The following is a 27,611-nucleotide window of genomic DNA, read 5'->3' as shown; positions in this document are numbered from 1 at the left end:
GGCTATTTACCATAGTCCAGATCAACCACATCCCTTCAGATAGCCCATCTCTTTCAATAAGACACACTGGAATGATCGCTAACCATCCAGAATCATGCCCTCCAGCTGTGCCAGGCCCCCTCACCCTAGTCCTGGGCTGACCTATCCTTTCTGCTTTACTGATTTATCTGGCTAAAGCCCCACATGTCTCAAAATTTTAAAATGACCAATTTGATACTGTTTTTATTCAGTCATCTATGATTCTCGTTATTTAATGTGTTATCCTTAATATCTCTACCTAGATTATGAACTCCTTCAAGAAGGGAACCAATCCTTGTTCTTACATCTTTCCACATTCCTAGTACATACTGAATATTAGCAGGCTGCATTTAAATTTTCCAGAGCAGAGTCAGGATACATGAGGTGGGGAATTAAAAGGATTGGGAGAGAAGTCACAGTTAAGTGGGAATCTATTTCCCAGTCCTCTAACTGTCCTCCTGGCCTTAGATGAAACATCATTAGAGAATATTGTATGCAGACATTGCAGCACAGGTGAAAGAGCAATTGACTAAGAACATGGCATTTGAGTTAGGCAGAAAAGGATTTGATCTCTGGATTCAATTTCCAGCTTTCTCACTTTCTAGTTGTGGGTATTTGGTCAAGACACTTATTCTATTCACCTTAATTTCTTCATTTATACAATTGTGAAGGTAGTAGTATCTATTGTACAATGTTTTGTGATGACTAAATGATATGGTACGTTAAAATGCCTAACACAATGTCTGAGTCATAGTAATGCTCCATAAAGGGTAGCTTTTATGTTGTTACTATAGCTACTTTTTTGTAACTTGAGGCCTAAACACACCATGAGTTTCTATGCATGGATAATACATACCAAGGAAGCAGCTGCAATTCTATTTTTAGATTATTTTCTGTAAATTTCCAATTATAATAATAATAGCAACCAGCATTTATTGAACACTTATCCTATATTGGCTAGATTTCCTACCGTAGGAAAAAGTCCATAGGCTAATATCATCTAGCTGTAAGCCTCATGCAAATAATATTCATGCTCTGAAAGACATGATCTTCTGTATTTGGTGGCATAAGGATTTCCAATCTGAAAGTTTCCTTTGGATCTGACACATTTTTCCCTGAAAATATGATACCTCTTTTTGTTGCTTAACTACCTCATGTATCCATTGATTTATAAAATGTTACAGTCCTTGTCTACAATGATTAGACAAAAAATTAGAATAAGTTTTTTACATGGAAATTCAAAGTAGGATCATTTAGAAGCAGTTTTTTGATAACTTTAAGAATGGCACCTACCATATTTGTCTTTGCAATTTTCAAGATACCATGTGGGGAGATATGTACACTGTTGCTAAGGAAACTAGCTACATGATATAATAGCTCTTAAGAAACGAAGCTAACCTTCCTCAACTTTCGGTGTTCGTTGATTCCTCAGCTCACTAATGATTCACAAGGAGATAAAGAGGAACTAGTCTCATTTCCAGGGGAAAAATGCCTTAAAGGTCATTTTTCCTTTACAAATCACAGCCTCCCAAATGAAATCTTAATCAATTCATCATATTATGTCTAGTGTTCTATTGATGTGATTACTAAAAAGTGGCTTATTTGGATCTGCCTTTTTATTATTAGTTTCTCCTTTGATTTTTCTATATTAGCTGACATGGAAGGTGTTGATGTTGCTGTACCAGTTACATAAAGTCACAAGAATAGAAGTGAACAAGGGTACCCATTCCAGATGAAAGAGTAAGTGGCGGCATATGTCCATTAATATGAGATCTCAGGAGGGGATGAGGAAGGGGAAGGGATATGTAAGCAACATAGTCCAACCAGAAGAAAAGATCAGGGGTCAGGAATCTTATGTTCTAGTTCAAGCTATGGGACATCAAGCAAATGATTTAACCTCTCTGGGCTTCAGTTTCCTCTTCTGCTAAAGGTAGATGATAATGTTTACTTAACTTCACAGGTTTGATGTGAGGATCAAATATGTTTCATCTTCCTCACCCTCTGCATTCAATTAATCATCAAATTTTGATGGTTTTACCTACTAAGTATGTTTTGAAGTTCTCCATTCCTTACCATCCATCCTATAGCACCTTAAAGTCCTTTTCATGTCTTACCTGCGTTACTCTAATTGCCCCCTAACTTGTTGTAGTGCATTTTAAGAGGCAACAACTTCTTTATAGGTCTTCCAGTCAAGAGATGAATTCTATTTTCCTATCCCTGAATCTGGGCTGGCCTTATGACTTGCTTTGACCAACAGAACAGGGCAAAAGTAACACTGTGCAACTACTGAGCAAGGCCTCAGGAGGCTTGTAGCTTCTGCTTTTATTTAATCTCTTGTTGCCCTGAGAATGCCATGTGTATTAGTTTCCTATTGCTGTTATAAAAGACAAAAGCCACAAACTTAGTAGGTTAAAATAACACAAATTTATCTTATAGTTCTAAAAGTCAGAAGCCCAAAACTGCTCTCAGTGGATTCGTCAAAGTGTCATGAGGGCTGCTTTCCTCCTGGAAGCTTAGGGGGAGAATGTTTCCTTACGTTTTCCAGCTTCAGTAGGCTGCCTCGGTTCCTTGGTTCATGGCCCAACTTCCTCGAGCTTCAAAGCCAGCATTGTAGCATATTTAAATCTCTCTCCAACTCTTTCACCTCTGCTTCTGTCATCCCATCTCCTTTTATGACTCTGATCCTTCTGCCTCTCTCTTATAAGGACTGTTGTGATTGGATTGGGCCCACCCAGATAATCTAGAATAATCTCTTCAACTCAAGGTCTGTGTTAGTCTGTTTTATATTGCTATAAAGAAATACCTGAGGCTGGGTAATTTATGAAGAAAAGAGGTTTATTTGGCTCATGGTTCTGCCAACTGTACAAGCATGGACCAGCATCTGCTTCTGATGTGGGCCTCAGGAAGCTTTCATTCATCAGGGAAGATGAAGAGGGAACAGGCATATCACATGGTGAGAGAAGGAGCAAGAGAGAAGGAAGCAAGAGAGATGTCAAGCTCTTTTAAACAACCAGCACTCTTGTGAACTAATAGGGCAACAACTCACTCATTACTATGAGGATGGCACCAAGACCGTCACAAGGGACTCGCCCCCATGACCCAAGTACCTGCCACCAGGCCCACCTCCAACATTGGCAATCACATTTCAACATGAGATTTGGAGGGGACAAAAATCTAAATCATATCAAGATCCTTATCTTAATCACATTTGCAATGTCTCTTTTACCACACAAAATAATACATTCCCAAATTCTGGGGATTAGGACATGAACACTTTTGGGGAGCCATTATTCTGTTTGCCATACCATGTAAAGAAGAATACGCTACCCTTTTAAGATGAAAACCCATGGGTATAGAAAGGACCAGGAAAGAGCTAGCACAAATGATCAGACTTCTGGATGAGGCCCAGGAGAGAACAGCAGAGGAATAGTCCAGCTGAGCACAGCCCAAATTGCTGATCCACAGAAGAATCTTAAATAAATAGTTCACTACGTTTTGAGGGTTTTGTATTTTTATTATCAGATAACTGATATATTGTTCTCTTGGGATATAGGCTTACTGTCTGTTTAATTCTTTTTCCATACTGCTACTAGAGCAATCTATCTAAAATGGAACCCTGATTATGTCACTTCCTTGCTTAATACCCTACGATAGCTCCCTCTGGCCTTCAGGATAAAGTCAAAGTTGCTTAGCATGGTATTCAAGGCCCTCACCAACCTCAATCCTGCCCATCTCTCCCACCTTTTTTTTTTTTCATTCAGCATTCATTTCTTTGAAATGTGTGCCCCTGCATCATGTAATGCTAGCTTTTGTTATTGAATATTGCTTTGTAATTATCTCAGTACATGTCTGTCTCCATCTCTAGACTGGGAACTCAAAGCCAAGGATGTTGCTTCATTTACATATGTACTTCAGGCGCTTAGCACAGCACCTGGGCTATAGTGTTCCTCAGTTAACAATTTCAGGAAAGTTTAGCTTCTGCATTTTGTAGATCATATTAATCAACTTATTAAAATCCAGGTGAGAGTCTCCAAATAGCTAGCTGACATCTCAGTGGACTAGCTATCAACATTTGCTAGCTCTGTAAGCATGGACAGATTATTTCAGTTATCTGTGTCTTCGTTTATTTGCCTGTAACATGGAGATAATATTAGTGCTTATCTCAGAGTTGTGGGGAATAAGTGAATTAATGTATGTAAAGTGCTATGCAGACTAAGAATCATTGTAACGATTGTTGTGGTAGTGGTCATAGTAATGGTGATGTTTGTTAACTCTACTATCTATAAGGGTATGTTAACTCAGTTGAAGATTAACCTGTACAAAACCATATCAGGAATGGAATCTGAAATATTCCCAATAAAACTCATTATAAAATATATTCTAAAATAGTTCCAAATTATTTCTATTTGTAGAAAAAAATACTGTGTTTCAGTAGAAATCTATTTTTCAGTGGAAAACTTGTGCCCTGTTTAATTCTAGATCTGTTCATTTTCTTTCAGCCATGTTATAACTGGAATTTTTAAAGTCTGTGCTACTGGGTGGAGAATTAATTGACTTTTCTTCACCTCATGCCACCCTTCTTCATAAAAAAAAAATTTTCCATTTGCATTTCATCTCATTACTACTTTATTCTATATACATTTGTGATTTTTTGACTTTAAAAACCAGTTAAAACATATGTCTGGCTTCTTTAATAATATATGAATAAAATCTTTAGGATATGTTTATTTTTATATCTGCATGAGAGCCATGATTTTACCTTTTTCTGAAAATTATCTTTTAACAGTTTAATCCAAGCATGTCTTTACTTGGCTCTGCGAAGGTGAATCCAAAGTGGCAATAGAACTATGCTGACACTGTTTTTGTAATATTTATTTTGCACTGTACTAATTTTGTTTTGGTTTATGGCCAATAAGTTGCTTCCCATTGAGAATTTGGTCTTGTGGTATGACTATTTAGTGATCTCTGTAAGTGGATTAATGGTTTTTAGTGATCTTTGTTGGCTGAGGGACAATAGAAAATCCGATTTGTTAGTCTTTTCTGCTTGTTTGTCTATTTTTAAGCTCAAGTTCAATTAAGAATTGAAGAATGGGAAGAGACCATCTGATTGATTTGGACCAATGAGTTATATACTTCTGAGTTTACTCTTGGCTCCTGGCTGATATTTTAGAATTGATGCCATAAGCTCTTACTGTGTCTGCATGTCTAAGTGTCTGTACTTCATAAGGAACTTTACTTCTTTTTTTGTAAGGATATGCCACGGACTGAATTGTGTCCCACCAAAATTCATATGTTGAAGCCCTAACCCTCAATGTGACTACATTGGAGATAGGCTCTTTTGGAGGAAATTAAGGTTAAATAAGGTCATATGGGTGGGGCCCTGATCTGATAGGACTGTGACCAAAGAAGAGGTCATGTGCACCACAGCAAGATGGCAGCTACCTACAAGTCAAGAGAAGAGACCTTCAGAATAAAACCTATCTTGCTGGCACCTTGATCTTGGACTTCTCAGCCTCCAGAACTGTGAGGAAAAAATTTTTGTTGATTAAGCCACCCAGTTTATGGCGCTTTGTTGATAGCCTGAGTAAACTAAGACAGGGTATAATATTTTGCTATGTTTGGGTGATATTAATAAATTAGAATATAAAGTATCTTAGAGGATTTGCTTATAGAGATGATTAAATTCTTATGTAATTAGAATATTCCTAAAATTCTCAGAAAATAAGGAAATTGAATTTCTAATGTTTTTGGTATGTTAGATTTTAAAAGTATTCTCACAGAATTCAGAAACCAATTCAAAACATTTTAAGAATTCGAGTTCACATAATGTAGGTAAGTGCTTGGTGAATGAGACTAGCTTAATATTTTGGCTTAATAAAAGACCTATGTCTTTTCGGATTTATCATTATTAAGTAGAAGTGTAGATTTTATTCTACTTCGGCATGTTCTTCCTAAAGTTGTACAGATTTACTGAGGGAATAAGCTAATATTGCATCTACTTAAGGTTGAAGATTATGAAGAATGTAAATTTGTGTTTAATCAAACAGAATAATTATTCTGGCAAACTTTATTTAACCAGTAATTATGTTTTACAGTATGTCAGCTTGAAGATAATTTCCAAGATCTTCAGATAACTTAAAACGTTAAGTTGATAACATTTTTTAAATTTTTTTATTTTTATTTAAAATTTTTTTTTATTATACTTTAAGTTCTAGGGTACATGTGCACAACATGCAGGTTCGATACATAGGTATACATGTGCCATGTTGGTTTGCTGCACCCATCGACCCATCATTTGCATTAGGTATTTCTCCTAATGCTATCCCTCCCCAAGCCCCCCATCCTCCAACAGGCCCTGGTGTGTGATGCTCCCTGACCCGTGTCCAAGTGATCTCATTGTTCAATTCCCGCCTACGAGTGAGAACATGCAGTGTTTGGTTTTCTGTCCTTGTAACAGTTTGCTGAGAATGAGGGTTTCCAGCTTCATCCATGTCCCTGCAAAGGACATAAACTCATCCCTTTTTATGGCTGCATGATATTCCATGGTGTATATGTGCCACATTTTCTTAATCCAGTCTATCATTGATGGACATTTGGGTTGGTTTCAAGTCTTTGCTATTGTGAATAGTGCCGAAATAAACATACGTGTGCCTGTGTCTTTATAGCAGCATGATTTATAATCCTTTGGGTATATACCCAGTAATGGGATTGCTGGGTCAAATGGTAATTCTAGTTCTAGATCCTAGAGGAATTGCCACACTATCTTCCACAATGGTTGAACTAGTTTACACTCCCACCAACAGTGTAAAAGTGATCCTATTTCTCCACATCCTCTTCAGTATCTGTTGTTTCCTGTCTTTTTAATGATTGCCATTCTAACTGGCGTGAGATGGTATCTCACTGTGGTTTTGATTTGCATTTCTCTGATGACCAGTGATGAGCAGTTTTTCATGCATCTGTTGGCTGCATAAATGTCTTTTTTGAGAAGTGTCTGTTCATATTCTTTGTCCACTTTTTGATGGGGTTTTGTTTTTCTTGTAAATGTGTTTGAGTTCTTTGTAGATTCTGGATATTAGCCCTTTGTCAGATGGGTAGATTGCAAAAATTTTCTCCCATTTTATAGGTTGCCTGTTCACTCTGATGGTAGTTTCTTTTGCCATGCAGAAGCTCTTTAGTTTAATTAGATCCCATTTGTCAATTTTGGCTTTTGTTGCCATTGCTTTTGGTGTTTTAGTCATGAAGTTCTCCCCATGCCTATGTCCTGAATGGTATTGCCTAGGTTTTCTTCTAGGGTTTTTATGGTTTTAGGTCTAACATTTAAGTCTTTAATCCATCTTGAATTAATTTTTGTATAAGGTTTAAGGAAGGGATCCAGTTTCAGCTTTCTACATATGACTAGCCAGTTTTCCCAGCACCATTTATTACATAGGGAATCATTTCCCCCTTTCTTGTTTTTGTCAGGTTTGTCAAAGATCAGATTGTTATAGATGTGTGATGTTATTTCTGAGGCCTCTGTTCTGCTCCACTGGTCTATAAATCTGTTTTGGTACCAGTACTATGCTGTTTTGGTTACTGTAGCCTTGTAGTACAGTTTGAAGTCAGGTAGCGTGATACCTCCAGTTTTGTTCTTTTTGCTTAGGATTGTCCTGGCAATGTCGGCTCTTTTTTGGTTCCATATGAACTTTAGTTTTTTCCAGTTCTGTGAAGAAAGTCATTGGTAGCTTGATGGGGTTGGCATTGAATCTATAAATTACTTTGGGCAGTATGGCCATTTTCATGATATTGATTCTTCCTATTCATGAGCATGGAATGTTCTTCCATTTGTTTGTGTCCTCTTTTATTTCGTTGAGCAGTGGTTAGTAGTTCTCCTTGAAGAGGTCCTTCACATTCCTTGTAAGTTGGATTCCTAAGTATTTTATTCTCTTTGAAGCAATTGTGAATGGGAGTTCACACATAATTTGGTTCTCTGTTTGTCTTTTATTAGTGTATAGGAAAGCTTGTGATTTTTGCACATTGATTTTGTATCCTGAGACTTTGCTGAAGTTGCTTATCAGCTTAAGGAGATTTTGGGCTGTGACGATGGGGTTTTCTAAATATAAAATCATGTCATCTGCAAACAGGGACAATTTGACTTCCTTATTTCCTAACTGAATGCCCTTTATTTCTTTCTCTTGCCTGATTGCCCTTGCCAGAACTTCCAACACTATGTTGAATAGGAGTGGTGAGAGAGGGCATCCTTGTCTTGTGCCGGTTTTCAAAGGGAATGCTTCTAGTTTTTGCACATTCAGTATGATATTGGCTATGAGTTTGTCATAAATAGCTCTTATTATTTTGAGATAGGTTCCATCAATACCTAGTTTATTGAGTTTTTAGCATGAAGGGCTGCTGAATTTTGTTGAAGGCCTTTCTGCATCTATTGAGATAATCATGTGGTTTTTGTTGTTGGTTCTGTGTATGTGATGGATTACATTTATTGATTGGCGTATGTTGAACCAGCCTTGCATCCCAGGGATGAAGCCCACTTGATCATGGTGGATAAGCTTTTTGATGTGCTGCTGGATTCGGTTTGCCAGTAATTTATTGAGGATTTTTGCATCAATGTTCATCAGGGATATTGGTCTAAAATTCTCTTTTTTAGTTGTGTCTCTGCCCGGCTTTGGTATCAGGATGATGCTGGCCTCATAAAATGAGTTAGGGAGGATTCCCTCTTTTTCTATTGATTGGAATAGTTTTAGAAGGAATGATACCAGCTCCTCTTTGTACCTCTGGTAGTATTTGGCTGTGAATCCGTCTGGTCCTGGACTTTTTTTGGTTGGTAGGCTATTAATTGTTATTTCAATTTCTGAGCCTATTATTGGTCTATTCAGAGATTCAAATTCTTCCTTGTTTAGTCTTGGGAGGGTGTATGTGTCCAGGAATTCATCCATTTCTTCTAGATTTTCTAGTTTATTTGCGTAGAGGTATTTATATTATTCTCTGATGGTAGTTTTCATATCTGCGGGATCGGTGGTGATATCCCCCTTTATCATTTTTTATTGCATCTATTTGATTCTTCTCTCTTTTCTTCTTTATTTGTCTTGCTAGCGGTCTATCAATTTTACTGATCTTTCGAAAAAACCAGCTCCTGGATTCATTGATTTTTTGAAGGGTTTTTTTTTGTGTCTCTATCTCTTTCATTTCTGCTCTGATCTTAGTTATTTCTTGCCTTGTGCTAGCTTTTGAATTTGTTTGCTTTTGCTTCTCTAGTTCTTTTGATTGTGATGTTAGGGTGTCAATTTTAGATCTTTCCTGCTTTCTCTTGTGGGCATTTAGTGCTATAAATTTCCCTCTACATACTGCTTTAAATGTATCCCAGAGATTCTGGTACATTGTGTCTTTGCTCTCACTGGTTTCAAAGAACATCTTTATTTCTGCCTTCATTTTGTTATTTTCCCAGCCATCATTCAGGAGCAGGTTGTTCAGTTTCCATGTAGTTGAGTGGTTTTGAGTGAGTTTCTTAATCCTGAGTTCTAGTTTGATTGCACTGTGGTCTGAGAGATAGTTTGTTATAATTTCTGTTCTTTTACATTTGCTGAGGAGTGCTTTACTTCCAATTATGCAGTCAATTTTAGAATAAGTGCGATGAGGTGCTGAGAGGAATGTATATTCTGTTGATTTGGGGTGGAGAGTTCTGTAGATGTCTATTAGGTCTGCTTGTTGCAAAGCTGAGTTCAGGTCCTGGATATCCTTGTTAACATTCTGTCTTGTTGATCTGTCTAATACTGACAGTGGGGTGTTAAAGTCTCCCATTATTATTGTGTGGGCATCTAAGTCTCTTTGTAAGTCTCTAAGGACTTGCTTTATGAATCTGGGTGCTCCTGTATTGGGTGCATATATATTTAGGATAGTTAGCTCTTCTTGTTGAATTGATCCCTTTACCATTATGTAATGGCCTTCTTTGTCTCTTTTGATCTTTGTTGGTTTAAAGTCTGTTTTATCAGAGACTAGGATTGCAGCCCCTGGTTTTTTTGTTTTGTTTTGTTTTGTTTTGTTTTGTTTTTTTGCTTTCCATTTGCTTGGTAGATCTTCCTCCATCCCTTTATTTTGAGCCTATGTGTGTCTTTGCATGTGAGATGGGTCTCCTGAATACAGCATACTGATGGGTCTTGACTCTTTATCAAATTTGCCAGTTGGTGTCTTTTAATTGGGGCATTTAGCCAATTTACATTTAAGGTTAATGTTGTTATGTGTGAATTTGATCCTGTCATTATGATGTTTGCTGGTTATTTTGCCTGTTAATTGATGCAGTTTCTTCATAGCATCGATGGTCTTTACAATTTGTCATGTTTTTGCAGTGTCTGGTACTGGTTGCTTCTTTCCATGTTTAGTGCTTCCTTCAGGAGCTCTTGGAAGGCAGGCCTGGTGGTGAAAAAATCACTCAGCATTTGCTTGTCTGTAAAGGATTTTGTTTCTCCTTCACTTATGAACCTTAGTTTGGCTGGATATGAAATTTTGGGTTGAAAATTCTTTTCTTTTAAGAATGTTGAATATTGGCCCCCACTCTCTTCTGGCTTGTAGGGTTTCTGCTGAGAGATTCGCTGTTAGTCTGATGGGCTTCCCTCTGTGGCTAAATCGACCTTCCTCTCTGGCTGCCCTTAACACTTTTTCCCTCATTTCAACCTTGGTTAATCTGACAATTATGTGTCTTGGGGTTGCTCTTCTCGAGGAGTATCTTTGTGGAGTTGTCTGTATTTCCTGAATTTGAATGTTGGCCTGCCTTGCTAGGTTGGGGAAGTTCTCCTGGATAATATCCTGAAGAGTGTTTTCCAACTTGGTTCCATTCTCCCCATCACGTTCAGGTATACCAATCAAATGTAGATTTGGTCTCTTCACATAGTCCCATATTTCTTGGAGGTTTTGTTCATTTCTTTTTACTCTTTTTCTCTAACCCTGTCTTCTCATTTTATTTCATTAATTTGATCTTCAATCACTGATACCCTTTCTTCTGATTGAATTGGCTATTGAAACTTCTGCATGCATCATGAAATCCTCATGCCATGGTTTTCAGCTCCATCAGGTCATTTAAGATCTTCTCTACACTGTTTATTCTAATTAGCCATTCCTCTAATCTTTTTTCAAGGTTTTTAGCTTCCTTGCAATGGGTTCAAACATCCTACTTTCACTTGGAGATGTTTGTTATTACCGACCTTCTGAAGCCTACTTCTGTCAACTCGTCAAAGTCATTCTCCATCCAGCTTTGTTCTGTTGCTGGTGAGGAGCTGCGATCCTTTGGAGGAGAAGAGACGCTCTGATTTTTCGAATTTTCAGCTTTTCTCCTCTGGTTTCTCCCCATCTTTGTGGTTTTATATACCTTTGGTCTTTGATGTTGGTGACCTACAGATGGGGTTTTGGTGTAGATGACCTTTTTGTTGATGTTGATGCTATTCCTTTCTGTTTGTTAGTTTTCCTTCTAACAGTCAGGTCCCTCAGCTGCAGGTCTGTTGGAGTTTGCTGGAGTTCCACTCCAGACCCTGTTTGCCTGGGTATCACCAGCAGAGGCTGCAGAACAGCAAATATTGCACAATAGCAAATATTGCTGCCTGATCCTTCCTCTGGAAGCTTCGTCCCAGAGGGGCAGCTGCCTATATGAGGTGTCTGTCAGCCCCTACTGGGAGGTGTCTCCCAGTTAGGCTACTCGTGGGTCAGGGACCCACTTGAGGAGGCAGTCTGTCCGTTCTCAGAGCTCAAATGCCATGCTGGGGGAACCACTGCTCTCTTCAGAGCTGTCAGACAGGGATGTTTAAGTCTGCAGAAGTTGCCTGCTGCCTTTTGTTCAGCTATGCCCTGCCCACAGAGGTGGAGTCTAGAGGCAGTAGGCCTTGTTGAGCTGTGGTGGGCTCCACCCAGTTCGAGCTTCCCAGCCGCTTTGTTCACCTACTCAAGCATCAGCAATGGCAGACGCCCCTCCCCGAGCCAGGCTGCTGCCTCTCAGTTCAAACTCAGACTGCTGCACTAGCAGTGAGCAAGGCTCCACAGGCATGGGACCCACTGAGCCAGGCACAGGAGAGAATCTCCTTGTCTGCCAGTTGCTAAGACCTTGGGAAAAGTGCAGTATTTGGGCGGGAATGTTCCATTTTTCCAGGTAATCTGTCACAGCTTCCCTTGGCTAGGAAAGGGAAATCCCCCAACCCCTTGTGCTTCCCCAGGTGAGGCGACGCCCCGCCCTGCTTCAGCTCGCCTTCTGTAGGCTGCACCCACTGTCCGACCAGTCCCAATGAGATGAACCAAGTACCTCAGTTGGAAATGCACAAACCACCCATATTCTGTGTCAATCATGCTGGGAGCTGCAGACTGGAGCTGTTCCTATTCGGCCATCTTGGAATGATCACCCCAGTTGATATCCTTTTGGGTTAATTAATAGATAGTCATTGGATATCTAGATCATTTCTAAGTAGGATAGAATGCCAAAATATTGATTACTAATCATAATATTAAGCTTATATACTTTTGCTTCTTATTTGTATGTGCTACAGAGAGATGATATATTTGGGTCTGTTAATGAACATGTTCATTTTGCAACTTTGAGAAATCATATAAAGTATGACTGTAGAAAGTTGTATTATGTGTATTCATGAGCTCTGCTAGATTGTAAGGATGCACTGCAAGGAAGTTTACTCTGTGAAGTAGAAATTGCTTTGGTTAAAATTAATATATGTGAATGAGACTATGTAGGAGTAATAGTTTCAGAGAATTACAACTGTGTTTGATGTATTTTTATGTTCCATGGAAAGGAGTAGTTTCTTCGTAAAGGAGTTTTTTTTTTATTCTGTTTTTTTACTCTTCAAATCTCTTTGCGCACTTAAAGCTTATTGAGGACCCCATACAACTTTTTTTTTATAGGTTCTATTGATACTTACTATATTGGAAATTGAAACTGGGGAAATTTTAAAATGCACTCTTATTGATGAATTCAAAGATAGCAACAATGAACACGTTGAATGTTACTAATAATATTATGAAATTAATTCTGACCTTGTGGACATCCTGATATGGGTCCTAGAGTAAAGTGTCAGTTTATTCCAGAATATGAAGGAGCATAATGATAGACAAAAGGTAGAAATGCATTTTACTTCCCTTGCTTTATAATACCTGAGTTTGAAAAGTTATGAACTGTGTTAAAAACCTTAGCAGAGTTTGCTTAAATTGATAGGCCTGTCTCCTTGGTTCATTGCCTTCACCTACTATAAGAAAGGTTATTTTTTATTGTTGTAATTGTTGTTGTTTCCCGTTAATCTGCTTAGATAACAAATATTTGTGTCATACCACAATAAGATTCTATGGTTTATGTTGTCTGTATAATGTCCTTGGTCATTCAAGAAAACAAAGTTTCCTCACAAAAACAAACATTCATTACAATCACATTATCTTCTAAGTTTTCTTTTAATGTTTTATTGACATTTTGAAATGAATAACCAAGTATTATTTCTCAGGCACCTATGATCCAATTTGTATCTTAAATGTTCAAATACCATGACATTTTTTATTTTTGCCTTCCCCAAGTCTAATCCTGCATATAGAAAAATAAAATAAAGTTTTCACCTTATCTTTTACAACTAAAATTACCTTTTTAGGCCCTGTGCAATGGCAAAAAGATTTTTTCCTTCATCTAGTAAAATGAGAGGTGCTAAAAATAATTAGGTTTATTGATATGTTACTGCTGATGAGTTCTATGAGAAAAGTTTTCAAAGCGGAAAAGATGCTGAGCCTTCTGTAAGTTAAATTTGTGTGGCTAAAATATTATTGGTATAAATATTTCAGAAATGGTATACTGCTAGGGAAATTTCAAGAAATTTGTCAAAGCCCTTGCTGTCCATGATATATATTTTTATTTATTAGAGTGCTAGTGGCGTTTTGTCTGATATTAGATGACAGCAGTATAGTGTTATCAGTCATAATTTCAGTTATTTTAAAAAATATTAACTTGGTTACAACTTTGCTACTTTAAATTGAAAATGGCTTCTTCTAGGCCACTAGATTTCAAATAGGAATTCACATCACTTAACTATGGAGTTTTATTAATATACAGATGTTTGTGGTGTATTCCATACTTACTGAATCTTTTTACTTAATATTGACATATTCTTGGCATATTCTTACTATATGCTTAGTATATTTATTGCATTTTATTTCAGACTTATATATCTCAAGATTTTTTCTCCGTAAAGGATATATTCATCTATTTTTATAATTTAGATGTAATGTTCACTATCTTCTTTAATAATAGATTTAATCACTGTTTATAATTATTTTGTCTAAAACTTTTTTCGGCAGGCTTAACTATCTTGTTTTGCATGTCAAAGAAAAAACCAAATTTTATTGTCAGCTGCATTTTTCTTACAACAAATGCTCATTAGACCTTTCACTTTTGAAAGCTATCAGTAATAACTAACCATAGTCTTTTGTCCTAGATATTTTTTTTGTTTGTTTTACTCTGATCCTTTCTTGAAAGCATATGCAATCAACTTCAGTCCTCAGTGCTTTGTCATTAAAAAAGGATGACTGTCTCAGAGCCTCATGGAAAAGGATTACAACAGGTACTTTTGGGTATAGGCTTCTGCTAATACAAGATCTTATGGAGCAAGAATAATTATATAAGACTGAATGATATGATATAATTTTTTTTTTTTTGAGACACAGTTTCACTCTTTCGCCCAGGCTGGAGTAAAATGGTGCCATCTTGGCTCACTGCAACCTCTGCCCCCTGGGTTCAAGCAATTATCCGGCCTCAGCCTCTTGAGTAGTTGGGATTATAGGCACCTGCCACCACACCCAGCTAATTTTTGTATTTTTAGTAGAGACAGGGTTTCGTCACATTGGCCAGGCTAGTCTGGAACCCCTGACCTCAGGTGATCTACCCGCCTTGGCCTCCCAAAGTGCTAGGATTATAGGCGTGCACCACTGTGCCTGGCCTATGATGTAAATTTTTAAATAATATTGTTGATGTTTTAATGTTTTCTTTTCAAGATGTATAAGGAAGTCCTTTGTCTTTTATGCTATTGTTGGGGCTCAGAACATGATACCCTGAAGTATGGCACCTTGGCATACTGAATACTTTGAACTGAAGGAAACTAGAAAGGCCTCAGAAACAAGGTCTTTCTGATCTTACATTCTCCTGTCTCCTCCTTGTTCTCCCCCAAAGCAAGTCATGGAAACCAGAATTCCTCTTCTCCAAAGAGGGTCATGAAAACTAGAACCCCTCTCCCCAAAAGCAAGCCATTAAACCTAGAAAGGTAACTCTCTCCCTGTTCCCCTTTCCCTTGAAGACCTTCATTCCTGAGGGGTCGTGTATCATACTGAGGAAGAAGGAATGCTACACAGAGAAGTCAACCGGTCTCTGAACAGATAGGCCTTGTTGGATCCCCCCACGCAATCTATTACCATTAGGTCATACTCTTTTGTCTAATCACATTTCTACGTGGCTATCCATTCTTTATTGAACCTAAGTATATAGATGGTTTCCTTTAGGTTTTGGGGGTCCTCATTTCCGAAGCCTGCTGTGTCATGTAAAATTTTGATTAAATAAATTTGTCGTGCTTGTCTCTTGTTAACCTATCTTTTGTTATAGGAGTCTTGGCTGTTACCCTTATGATTGGTGAGGAAAGGTATCACACTTTTGTACTTTTACACTATCTATAACTTATAATAATTTAGTAGACACTGCTTTTATAAACTGAAATGAAATATTTATAAATGATATTTTATTCTCCTTGTTGACCCCTTCAGAATTCAGAAACTCTTATCGAACATTTTTATTTTCATAGCAATGTAGTGATTTGCATAGTTGCAGTAAGAATTTATTCTCCTTTTACTGGAGAATAATTGGAAACATTGGTTATACAACCAAGGACTTGCCTAGGATGTTATATGTGAAAATTATGCTTATTCAATTAGATATGAACAGATACTTTTAAGGCACCAAAGCTGACTTTATAAAGCCAATGCTTACAAAATAAACTTGGGAAAACTGGCATGGTATCTGGCTTCCAGGGTTCTCAGACTTACAGATGAGTAAGGAAGGTCACTTCCTGGCAAGCCAGGGACTTTAGGACGTTTTGAGAACCTTAAAAAGAAAGAAATTCAGGCCAGGTGCGGTGGCTCATGCCTGTAATCCCAACACTTTGGGAGGACGAGGCGGGCGGACCATGAGGTCAGGAGATCTAGACCATCCTGGCTAACATGGTGAAACATCGTCTCTACTTAAAATAGAAAAAGTTAGCCGGGCATGGTGGCTCATGCCTGTAGTCCCAGTTACTTGGGAGGCTGAGGAGGAGAATCGCTTGAACCTGGGAGGCGGAGGTTGCAGTGAGCCGAGATCGCACCACTGCACTCCAGCCTGGGTGACAGAGCGAGACTCCGTCTCAAAAAATAAAAAAAGAAAGAAAGAAATTCACTCACATTTGTAGATACTATTGGCAAAATCCTTGTTTTCTAGCCTCAGGTCCACACATAATAAAGAGCTCTTAAAAGTCCAATCTGAGATTCTTTATGAAAACATCCATCAAAATAAACTTAAGAAGGTCCATATGGCAAATTAGCACACTTGCTGCACCTTCATAAATAATTAGGTCCAGTCTGATGATATGTGCTATTTTTTGATCAAGATAATTTTTCAGGCTTTTTTGATCAAAAAGGAGGGGAATTTTAGTAAAAATTGATATGTTTTGGTGGGAAATGATACATCATCTCTAGTGTATCCTTTAGGCCTGATTTAAGCAAAGTCATTGTTCTGTTCATTGTTCATTGTTCCTTGTCTGAATTATTTTGCAACTTCTTGTAAGTTGAAGGTAACTGATATATAAATTCTACTCTGTCTGTTAGACATTTGGCTCCTCCAGTTCACCTTGGAAAAACCAGTTTTGTCTCCATTTGTCAACATTCCTTTACGCCATAAAAATTTTAGCTCTTTTGACTTTTATTTTGAACCAGTTATAATATCTGCCTGGTTCCCTCATACCATATGAATAAAATAAATCCTTAATCAATTTTTGTGTCTGTATGAAAGTCATGATTTTACCTTGTTCTGAAAGTGAAATTTTAACAAGATATTTAATTCCTGGTTATCTTTCTGAGTTTAAATCATAGAGCTAGTTATGTTCCCCCTAGTAAGGAACTTTATGATTTAACAAAAAGTATTTACAAAAGAAGTGCTTGATCTGCCATGACATATAACTTGGATTATAACTTAAGTAGAGCCTCAAGTGTCATTATAGTATCATAGCTTGTTGTTCATGCATCTTTCATTATGATTCCATATAGCAAACAAGTCTAGGGGATTAGAAGCTGTGAAAAGTAATTAAGAAATGACTTTGTCTATCACATGATAGTAAAAAAAAAAAAAGAGAGAAACTTTTCTGCAAGCCATTCCTTGACATATTTGGAGGCTGTAATCCATCCCCTAACCAAATAATATCTTGCCTTTTTCATTTATGCATTTTTTTATTGCGCATACATATTTTAAAACTAATGTTTCTGCTTGTTATAGAAAATTATAATATGTTTTAGTTATATGCAATATAAATTAGCCTTTGTTACTCTCTAGTTTGCCAAAGAAAGACAAGAGAATTGTTGCTCTCTGATAAGACCTGGTATCTCCTTAGGGCTCTCCACAGGGATTGGGTGGGGCTTGCAATTTCAAGTATCAGAGACTTTTGATCTTAAACTTTGGCTATTACCCTATTGACTCCTAGTATCAACTATTCAGAAGTCAGGAAAAGACAAAAAGAATCAGTGGCAATAGACTTCATAACCTGAAGAACAGCTATGAGCACCAGGTCTCCTATAAAATGCGTTGTGAGTGTCTATATGTTCCATTAAATTTACTGTTCATCTGAGTAGAAGGGTGGTTTACAGAGGCTAGGAAGGGTAATGAGGGTTGGGGGGGATGGGGATGGTTAATGGATACAAAAAGTAGTTAGAAATAATAAATAAGACCTAGTATTTGATAACACAACAGGGTGATTACAAACAAAAATAATTTATTGTACATTTAAAAATAACTAAATGAGTATAACTGGATTGTTTGTAACACAAAGGAAATATGCTCGAGGGGATGAATACCCCATTTTTGATGATTTGATTATTAGGCATTGCATGCCTGTATCAAAACATCTCATGTGCCCCATAATACAACACCTACTATGTACTCACAAGATTTTTTAAAAAGTTTATTGCTCATGTGTTACTCATATTTTATGTCAGTACTGAATCTTACAGACTAATATTTATGTATTGTTTGTGTTTTCTCTTTTTTTTTATTATTCACCTCTATTCTCTATACATTTGTCAACATCTCTTGGTTTTAGTTACTAGGCACAGGATAATGTAACCATACTTTTGATATCAGGCAAAGAATTGGAGCTTCAGGAGGTCACATAAACTCCCTATTGGCACTTCACTACAAATGGGCAGGGGATACAGCTTTCTTCTCAGGAAATGATCTTCTGGAATAGCTTCACTTCATTAATAGGCTAATATGTGGTAGAATTTGACTACACTGCAATCTCCATCAGAACATTATTTAACTTCCATTTAATCTTTTTTTAGAGGATACATACTAGGGACAATTTTGGCCCCCTAGGGTACATTTGGTAATGTCTGGAGCCATTTTGGGTTGTCACAACTGGTGGGAAATGCTACTGACATTTAGCTGGTAAAGGCCAGTGGTGTACTACTAAACAGCAGAGGACAGCCCCTTCTTCCACCAAAAAAATCTTTCAGATCCTAAATGTCAACAGTACTGAGATTGAGAGAGCTTGGATTAGTGTGTCAACAATGCTGTTTGCCTGCTATTGAACTGCTTCATTTCAAATAAGGATTACCAAGAAAAAAATACTTTCTGACTTTTGTAAAATCAGATTGTTAAAGTTGTCTGCAACTTAATGCAAGTATTTCTCTTTGTTTGTTCTATAGAGCCTGGTGATTAGGAGTAGAGGAAATTACAGAAGTTTAAATAACACAGAATGAGAAAAGTAATGTGAGCTTTAGAATGTGCAGTATATATAGATGCTTATTGAATAAAATCATCAAGTTAAAGAAGTTTTACTTGTCCTGTGGGATCCAATGCTTACATTTCATTCAAAGAGGGTCAATTTCTCAGCAACTGTTAGAACTAGTGACGTTTTCTTTGATCTGGCAGTGTTCAATGACAATTTTCCCTTGTAATCTAAGTTATCAACTTTAAAATATCTTCAACACACAGCTGGAAACAGGGAGACAAAACTATACTAAATTATTTACATTATCCAATGAAAGAGTAACATGTCTTTTAAATGTAACAGAAGTGTTAATAAACACTTTTAATAAACAAAAACAAGAATAATAACAACCACAAGAGACACTGGAAACTTTAAAAAATTGGAGGGTTACTTCACATAGCAAACAGCAGAAAATGATGAAATTACTATGTATCTTGTTAAATATAATTTAAGAAGAAATTTCATGTCATACCTGATCATTTAGTAAATAAATATGTCATCACTAAAGCATTATGATTTAGTATAACTGTTTCTCTGATATAATAGCACTAGTTGAGGAAAACAAAAATACTATGTAATTATTATTGAGTTTTGACAAGGTGTCATGTAGTTACACATTCAGTTGTTACTATGTAATTATTGAAGAAGACATTTATCTAACACTTTTGCACCTTGGGAAGCAGCCCATGCAATGTGGTATCAAGCAAAATCTAATGGTAAAACCAATTTCCCAATATTTGTAGCAGTAACCTTTAGCAGGTTCCTTTAGAGACATAGATGTTCAAGTGACAGAGATTCCCTTTTGCCAAAGGGGGATCATCAGGTACAAGAGAATACCTTTTTCCTACATTACTTTAGTTAGCCCCATCTTGCTTTCCTGTGTATAGTCCCTAAGCGGATTCTATTGAGTCTGATGCCATCAAGGAAAAGACAAGTTTTCTGTGGTCTCTTCATAATCCGCTCAGTCCACCTAGGGAGACTGAAAAGCTCTTCTGCCTTCCAGCTAACCAATCAAGGAGAAATTGTGTCTAGAGAAATATTTATCATTACCAACAGACTGCATCAAACTATGATGAGATGGAAGCTACTGTGAATGAGCTCTAGTCTGGCCTGTGATGTTTCAGTGATCTTAAATGAGCTCATTACTTTCTACCAGTGGAAGAGGTACCCAGGTGGACACAATTTTTATTTTTAAAAATTGTTTTAGAAGCCTTATGCTGTGCTCACTTTGATAGCACATATACTAAAATTGGTACAATACAGAGAAGAGTAGCATGGCCCCTGCACAAGGATGTCACGCAAATTCATGAAGTGTTCCATATTTTTAGCTAGACTAATAAAGAAGAAAACAGAGAAGAATCAAACAGACACAATAAAAAATGAAAAAGTGGATATCACCACTGACCCACAGAAATATAAACAACCATCAGATAATACTACAGATAGATCTATGCAAATAAAGTAAAAAATCTAAAGAAAACAGATAAATTCCTGGACACATACACCCTCCCAAGACTGAACCAGGAATAGGTTGAATCCCTCAATAGACCAATAATAAGTTCCAAAATTAAAGCAATCATAAATAGCTTATCAACCAAAGAAAGCCCAAGACCAGTTGGATTTACAACTGAATTCTACCATAAATATAAAGAGGAGCTGATACCATTTCTTCTGAAACTACTCCAAATAATTGAAAAGGAAGGACTCCTCCCTAACTCATTCTATGAGGCCAGCATCATCCTGATACCAAAACCTGGGAGAGATACAACAAAAAAAGAAAACTTCAGGCCAATATCCCTGATGAACATTGATGCAAAAATTCTCAATAAAATACGGCAAACCAAATGCAGCAGTGCATCATGGAACTTATCCACCACGATCAAATTGGCTTCATTCCCAGGATGCAAGTCTTGTTCAACATATGCAAATCAATAAACGTAATTCATCACACAAATAGATCTAAAGACAAAAACCACATGATTATCTCAATAGATGCAGAAAAGGCCTTCAATAAAATCCAACATCCCTTCATGTCAAAAACTCTCAGTAAACTAGGTATTGAAGGAACATACTTCAAAATCATAAGAGCCACTTATGACAAACCCACAGCCAATATCATATTGAATGGGCAAAAGCTGGAAACATTCCTCTTGAAAACTGGCACAAGACAAAGATGCCCTTTCTCACCACTCCTATTCAACATAGTATTGTAAGTTCTGGCCAGGGCAACCAGGCAAGAGAAATAAATAAAGGGTATTCAAATCGGAAGGGAGGAAATCAAAATGTCCTTGTTTGCAGATGACATGATCCTATATCTAGAAAACCCCATCGTCTCAGCCCCAAAGCTTCTTAAGCTGATAAGCAACTTCAGCAAAGTCTCAGGATACAACGTCAAGTGCAGAAGTCACAAGCACTCCTATACACCAACAACAGGCAAGCAGAGAGCCAAATCATGAAGGAACCCCCATTCGCAATTGCTACAAAGAGAATAAAATACCTAGGAATACAGCTAACAAGGGAAATGAAGTTCCTTTTCAAGGAGAACTACAAACCACTGTTCAAGGAAACCAGAGAGGACACAAGCAAATGAAAAAATATTCCATGCTCATGGATAGGAAGAACCAATATCATGAAAATGACCATATTGCCCAAAGTAATTTATAGATTCAATGCTATTCCCATTAAACTACCATTGACATTCTTCACAGAATTAGAAAAAAACTAATTTTTTTATGGAACCAAAAACAGCCCATATAGCCATGACAATCCTAAGCAAAAAGAACAATGCCGGAGGCATCATGCTACCAGACTTTAAACTATACCATAAGGCTAGAATAACCAAAACAGCATGGTAATGGTGCAAAAACAGACACAGACCAATGGAACAGAAGAGAACTCAGAAATAAGTTTGCGCATCTACAACCATCTGATCTTTGACAAATTTCACCAAAAGAAGCAATGGGGAAATAATCCCTCATTTAATAAATGGTGCTGGGAGAACTGGCTATCCATTTGTTCAAAATTGAGACTGTACCCCTTCCTCATACCTTATTAAAAAATTAACTCAAGATGGCTTAAAGGCTTAAATGTAAAACCCAAAACTATAAAAACCCTAGAAGAAAATCTACACAATAACATTCAGGACATAGGTATGGTCAAAGATGTCATGATGAAATAACCATAAGCGATTGCAATAAAAGCAAAAATTGATAAATGGGATCTAATTAAACTAATGAGCTCTGCACAGAAAAAGAAACTATCATTAGAATGAACAGGCAACCTACAGAGTGGGAGAAAATTTTTTCAATTTATCAATTTGACAAAGATCTAATATCCAGAATCTACAAGGAACTCAAACAAATTTATGAGGTAAAAACAAACAACCCCATTAAAAAGCAGGCAAAGAACATGAACAGACACTTCTCAAAAGAAGACATTCATACAGCCCACAAACATATGAAAAAAAGATCAACATCACTGATCATTAGAGAAATACAAATCAAAACCACAATGAGATATCATCTCACACCAGTCAGAACAGCCATTATTAAAAAGTCAAGAAACAACAGATACTGGCGAGGCTGCAGAGAAAGAGGAACACTTTTACACTGTTGGTGGGAATGTAAATTAGTTCAACCATTGTGGAAGACGGTGTGGCAATTCCTCAAAGATCTAGAACCAGAAATACCATTTGACCCAGCAATCCCATTACTGGGTAGATACCCAAAGAAATAAAAATGATTCTATTACAAAGATACGTGCATGTGTATGTTCATTGCAGCACTATTCACAATAACAAAGACATGAAATCAACCCAAATGTCCATCAATGGTAGACTGGATAAAGAAATTGTGGCATATATATACCATGGAATACTATGCAGCCATAAAAAGGAATGAGATCATGTCCTTTGCAGGGACTTGGATGAAGCTGGAAGCCATAATCCTCAGCAAACTAATGCAGGAACAGAAAACCAAACACCAAATGTTCTCATTTATAAGTAGCAGCAGAACAATGAGAACACATGGACACAGGGAGGGGAACAACACACTGGGGCCTGTCAGCGAGTGGGATGGGGGTAGGGAGAGTATTAGGACAAATAGCTAATGCATGCTGGGCTTAATACCTAGATGATGGTTGATAGGTCCAGCAAACCATCATGGCACACGTTTACCTATGTTACAAACCTTCACATACTACAAATGTACCCCAGAACTAAAACTAAAAATAAAAATAAAGCCTTATGCTTCTGGGAAGATAGAGTCGCTATAATTTCTCCTATTTTTCCGGCGAGGTACAACTAAGCTGTCTGGATATTATGTGTAAAGCAAACATAAGATGATGCTGAAAAACAGGGAGAAGAAGGCAGACAGGCTAAGGACTACAGGACACAAGGAATGACACAGTGGTTAGGTCCCTGGGTCTTCTTTGTGTCTCATATACACCAGACTTGTTACTGAACAAGCCAGAAACCCAGAAATGGCAACAGTCGCAGACATAAAAAGCCCAACAAAGATCTGCTCTTCCTATCTAAAAGACTAAAAAAGGGGAAGCCTAGAAAGATAGAAAGCCTTTGGATAATATTTATTATAGTCCAACCAAACATCACAGAAAAAAATATGGTACCATCCCTGCCCATGCCAGCAAAGGATAATTGGAGAGCCTAGACATTCACTCTTAGGATGCTGTAACAAGTTGTCTAGCACGCCATTGGGATGGTATCAGAGATGGCCAAATAGAAAGCTAAGACTTAATCCCTGCCTGTTGTTAATGAGAATCACACTCCTCTTGCCCCTTTGCAGTATCCATGTGAGACACCATGTGAGAAGTCTGGACTTCTACCCCAACTCAGCTGTAATGAGACATCCCTCTACCCACTACGGGGGTTCTGTTGGAGGAGGCCTTTCACAATTGCCAAGTAATAATAAAGCCACCTCCACCAAGGTATCAGTGGAGACCATGGAAGAACCTGGAACTCTCACCTATGTAGTAGTAGTTAGGAGACTCTCACTTTGGCTGTCAGTGGAAGCTGAGTGGGGAACCTGGGCTTCTACCTTCACCTAGCAACAATGAGCTAATTTCCCTATTTTCCCTGATGGAGCAGTATTAGAGAAAGACAACTAAAATAGAAGATTTAAATAAGAACCATCACTGGCCATCAGAGAAATGCAAATCAAAACCACAATGAGATACCATCTCACACCAGTTAGAATGGCAATCATTAAAAAGTCAGGAAACAACAGGTGCTGGAGAGGATGTGGAGAAATAGGAACACTTTTACACTGTTGGTGGGACTGTAAACTAGTTCAACCATTGTGGAAGTCAGTGTGGCGATTCCTCAGGGATCTAGAACTGGAAATACCATTTGACCCAGCCATCCCATTACTGGGTATATACCCAAAGGACTATAAATCATGCTGCTATAAAGACACATGCACATGTATGTTTGTTGTGGCATTATTCACAATAGCAAAGACTTGGAACCAACCCAAATGTCCAACAATGATAGACTGGATTAAGAAAATGTGGCACATATACACCATGGAATACTATGCAGCCATATGCAGCCATAAAAAATGATGAGTTCATGTCCTTTGTAGGGACATGGATGAAATTGGAAATCATCATTCTCAGTAAACTATCACAAGAACAAAAAACCAAACACCACATATTCTCACTCATACGTGGGAATTGAACAATGAGATCACATGGACACAGGAAGGGGAATATAACACTCTGGGGACTGTTGTGGGGTGGGGGGAGGGGGGAGGGATAGCATCGGGAGATATACCTAATGCTAGATGACGAGTTAGTGGGTGCAGCGCACCAGCATGGCACATGTACACATATGTAACTAACCTGCACAATGTGCACATGTATCCTAAAACTTAAAGTATAATAAAAAAAAAAGAACATAGTACAAAACGTCTAGGTTTACATTGGAAGCTAGTAGTTATACCAAAAATAGGAAAATCTCAAAAAAAAATGAACAAAGATAACGGATACCAACACCAAGATGACAGAGATGTTAAAATTATGTGGCAATTATTTAAACAGTCATAATAAAAAACTTCAGCAAACAATTATGAAGATACATGAATCAAGTTTAAAAATAGGAAGCCTCAGTATAGTAATAGAAAGTCCCAGCAAAGAATTAGAAATATAAAGAACGAAATGAAAATTCCAGAATTAAAAAGTACAATAATTGAAATAGAAAGCTCAATAGATGGGCTCAAAAACAGAATGGAGGGGATAGATGAAATAAACCATCGAAGTGAAAATAGAACAGTAATTACTCATTCTGGACAGTAGAGAGAAAATAGACTAGAAAAAAAAATGAATAGATAGTCTAGGACCTGTGTGACTATAACAAAAGGTTTCACATTCAAGCCATTGGAGTCCTGGGGAGAAAAGGAAATGATGTTGGTACTCAAATAAATAATGCCTAAAAATGTCCCATATATGGTATAAATATAAACCTATAGATTTAAAAAGTTGGGTGCACCTCTAACAGGGTAAACACAAAGAAATCCATACCAAGACACATTATATTTAAACTTCTAGAAACTAAACACAAAGACAAATTTTTGAAAGCAGACAGAGCCAAATGAACCCTTATCAACAGCTGAAAATCACTGCTCTTAGTCAATACGTTGCTGGAAGTTCTAGCCAGTGCAATAAAGCAAAACAATAAAATAAAAGACATGCAAATTGGAAAGAAAGAAATAAAACTGCCTCTATTTCCAGATGACATAACGTCTATGTTGAAAATCCTAGGGAATCTATAAAAAAATAAAAAACAACTCCTAGAATAAGAGAGTTTAGCAATGTTTCAGGATATAATATAAGCATACAAGAATCAATTGTATTTTTATAAACTAAGCAATCAATTCATAGACACCAATTAAAAATATAAAAACCAGCCAGGCGTGGTGGCTCATGCCTTTAATCCTAGCCCTTTGGGAGGCCAAGGCCGGTGGATCACCTGAGGTCAGGAGTTTGAGACCACCTTGGCCCACATGGCGAAACACCATCTCTACTAAAAATACAAAAATTAGCAGGGTGTGGTGGTGGGTGCCTGTAATCCCAGCTACTCGGGAGCTGAGGCAGGAGAATCACTTGAACCTGGGAGGCGGAGGTTGCAGTGAGCCGAGATCACACAGTTGCACTCCAGCCTGGGTGAAAGAGTGAAACTCTCTCTTAAAATAAATAAATAAATAATAAATATTATATATTATATATTATGTATATATGTATGGTATATATATAATATATATACACGCACACACATACCAAAAAATATTTTAAATATAGTGTCATTTACATTCATTGAAAAAATAAAGTACTTAGGTGTAAATCTAACAAAACATGTGCTGGACTTGTATGTCAAAAATATGGAACACTGAATAAATGAATCATAAAGGATCTAAATAAATAGACACAGTGTGTTCGTGAATTGGATGACTCATCATAGTACAGATGTCAATTTACCCCAAATTGTTATAATGGTTCAATGCATTACTATCAACATTCCAGTTCGATTTTTTTTTTAGATATAGACAAGATTGGCCGGGCGTGGTGGCTCACGCCTGTAATCCCAGCACTTTGGGAGGCTGAGGCGGGGGGATCACGAGATCAGGAGATCGAGACCATCCTGGCTAACACTGTGAAACCCCGTCTCTACTGAAAATACAAAAAATTAGCCAGGCGTGGTGGCGGGCTCCTGTAGTCCCAGCTACCAGGAGGCTGAGGCAGGAAAACAGCATGAACCCGAGAGGCAGAGCTTGCAGTGAGCCGAGATCGTGCCACTGAATTCCAGCCTGGGTGACAGAGCGAGACTCCATCTCAAAAAAAAAAAAAAGATATAGACAAGATTACACTAAATTTATGTGAAAAGTCAAAGAACTTAGAATAGCTAAAATAGTATTGCAAAAAAAAGTAGGAAAAATCAGTCCATTTGATTTCAAGATTTATTATATAGCTATAGTCATCAAGACTGTGTGGTCTGGTGGAGATATATATATATATATATATATATACAGGAAACCCAGAAATAGAGCCACACAAATATTCCCAGCTGATTTTTTATAAAAATGTAAAAGTACTTCAAGTACTTCAATGGAGGAAAGACAGGCTTTTCAACAAATGGTGCTAGAAAAACTGGACATCCATAGGCAAAAAATAATGAACCGTGAACTAAGTCTCACAAGTTATATAATAAAAATAATTCAAAATGGACTGAGGACTTAAATGTAAAATGTAGCACTGTAAAAGTTTTAGAAAAATAAACAAATTCAACATTCTCAAAATAACATAATTACAGAAATGGAGAGAAGTTTAGTGGTTGCCAGGAGTTAAATAGGGGATAGTGGTGGGAGGGAAATGGGTGTTACTATAGAAGTGCAACATGAAGGATTTCTGTCAGGGTAGAACTGTTCTGTGTTATGATACTGTATCAATGTTAGTATCTTGGTTGTCAGATTGTGCTATAGTTCCAGAAGAGTTTACCAATGGGGAAAACTGGGTAAAGAGTATATGGGATCTTTCTGAATTATTTATTACACCTGCATGTGATTGTAA

The 27,611-nt window shown here is 37.3% G+C and overlaps 1 protein-coding gene and 1 non-coding gene across 2 annotated transcripts in view; one reads left to right on the top strand and one right to left on the bottom strand.

Moving 5' to 3' along the window:
- Positions 1-27,611, bottom strand: part of IL1RAPL2 (interleukin 1 receptor accessory protein like 2) — a 1,227,386-nt gene that overhangs the window by 73,257 nt on the left and 1,126,518 nt on the right. The gene's annotated exons all lie outside the window — the stretch shown is intronic.
- On the top strand, positions 20,251-20,357 carry LOC115932458 (U6 spliceosomal RNA). Its single transcript, XR_004068737.1, has one exon. It is a non-coding gene; the product is annotated as a U6 spliceosomal RNA (small nuclear RNA).

The sequence above is a fragment of the Gorilla gorilla genome, chromosome X (assembly GCF_029281585.2).
Source record: "Gorilla gorilla gorilla isolate KB3781 chromosome X, NHGRI_mGorGor1-v2.1_pri, whole genome shotgun sequence".
NCBI classification, from domain to species: Eukaryota; Metazoa; Chordata; class Mammalia; order Primates; family Hominidae; genus Gorilla; species Gorilla gorilla.
This window is presented reverse-complemented; position numbering and strand designations above follow the sequence as displayed.